The 1837-nt window shown below is 43.8% G+C and overlaps 1 protein-coding gene across 4 annotated transcripts in view; it reads left to right on the top strand.

The window, feature by feature from the left end:
• The first annotated feature begins 997 nt into the window (after positions 1-997).
• The window catches only part of Srpk2 (SRSF protein kinase 2), a 176846-nt gene continuing 176006 nt past the window's right edge, over positions 998-1837 (top strand). For 3 of the 4 annotated variants that reach the window (XM_021161969.2, XM_029477090.1, XM_029477091.1), the window contains exon 1: positions 998-1242. The gene's annotated coding sequence lies outside the window, so the exon portion shown is untranslated. The remainder of the gene's footprint in view (positions 1243-1837) is intronic. The other variant, XM_029477098.1, reaches the window with a different exon arrangement.

The raw sequence follows: 1837 nt of genomic DNA, 5'->3' as shown, positions 1-1837 counted from the left end.
CCGTGTCAATTTACTCAATTCCCCCTCCTTAAGAGTCTTGCTTCTCCTTAGCCTGGTGGTGGTAGTGGTGGTGACACACGCCTTAATCCCAGCACTCGGGAGGCAGAGGCAGGCAGATTTCTGAGTTTGAGGCCAGCCTGGTCTACAGAATGTGTTCCAAGGTAGCCAGGGCTACACAGAGAAACCCTGTCTTGAAAAACCAAAAAAGAAAAAGGGGAGCTTTGGGCCTCATAAGGCTGACCCAAGCTTTCATATACGAGTTTATGCCCTGGAGTGATTCAGATAAGAGATTCCGTACCACAACCAGTACCATGTAATTTGGGCTTGTAGCCTTTGAGACCAAAGGAATAAATCTCTTTTTTCCTTCATTTTCTTAGGAGAGGCAATGTTTCATTCTGCAGCCTGGGCCTGACTCAAACTCAGCCTTGCTTCAGAGAGATGAGTGTCAAGCCCAAGCTTAAACTTGTCTTTATGAGTTAGGAAGGGTGATATGGAGAGGGGTGGTTTATCTAGAGACTAAGACAAAAGAATCGCTGTGAGCTCAAGGTCAGTCTGTGACCTATTGTGAGTTCCGGACCTGTTTGGGCTGTATGAAACTCTGTTTCAAAATAATGCGTAGGAAGGAGGAAGACAGGAGGACCTGGCATGATGGGGCATAACTGCAGCGCCAAGCATATTGGAGGGAGAAGGTTATTGGGAGTCTAAGGTCAGCCTTGGCTACATAGCAATGTTGAGATCAGTCTAGTAAGAGATGGTTGGTTCAAAAAGGGAACTTGGGGGTGGGCTGGGAGTAAAGTTCAGTACTAGAACGAGTTTGTGAGGCTCTGGGCTCAATCCCCAGCAACCAAAAGGAGGCAGAGTTTTGTTTTGTTTTGTTTTCTTCATTTGAGCACACTGTATTTGCTTCTAATGTATAGAATGTGGCAAAAATGACAGATTGTGACTTCTGAGGGTAGGTCATAAAAGGCATTGAACTTTCTGCCTTGTTCCCTCTTGGTCACTCGCTATGGGGAAAGCCAGCCAGTCCAACAGCTCTATGGAGAGATCTAGGCTGTGAGAAGGAGACATACCTGCCAGAGCCTGTTAGCATAGGTGGCCTTCTGTTAACAGCCATGTGAATGAGCCACCTTAGGAACACGGCTTCTGGCTTCCGTCAAGTCTTCCGATGACCGCATTCTCAGCAGCATCTCAGCTCACCGGCTGAGTTGTCCTTTGTGCACTCCTGGGCCACACAATCAATCGGTGAGATGAGAAGGGGTTGCTGATTTAATTTTAGGGCCTTTTAGGGGGAGGGTGTGTCTGCATGTTATTGAAGTTCAGACCCAGGTTCTTGCACACATTCAGCCTCTGAGTTCTACCCAGAACCCTAAATATTTGTTGTTTGAAATGATAAAACTGGAAGAGATGTATATAGCAATAGCTAAAGATATCTAATACATTCCATAATGCCTATTATGAGACTAGTTAATATTTACTGAGTGCTTAGACATTTCCTGAATGTTTTGTATGTACTGAGCTAAACCTCACAGCAAACATGGTTAGATTAAGTCTCCAAGTTTTTATGGTTGTTGCTTGCTTGTTTGGTTTGAGACACATTTTCACTACGTAGACCAGGCTGGCCTTGACAATACATAGTTCTCTGCCTCGGTGCTCCTATATGTGGGGGTTATAGGTCAGTACCCCACACCCAGTGTTAAGTGGATATTTTAATATATATATTATGGACCAATTATATATATATATATATATATATATATATATATATATATATATAATTGGGCTCGTTACAGTTGATGGGTTAGGAAACTGAGGCACAGACAGACATCTTATTCAAATC

This window comes from Mus caroli, chromosome 5, assembly GCF_900094665.2.
Source record: "Mus caroli chromosome 5, CAROLI_EIJ_v1.1, whole genome shotgun sequence".
NCBI lineage: Eukaryota > Metazoa > Chordata > Mammalia > Rodentia > Muridae > Mus > Mus caroli.
This window is presented reverse-complemented; position numbering and strand designations above follow the sequence as displayed.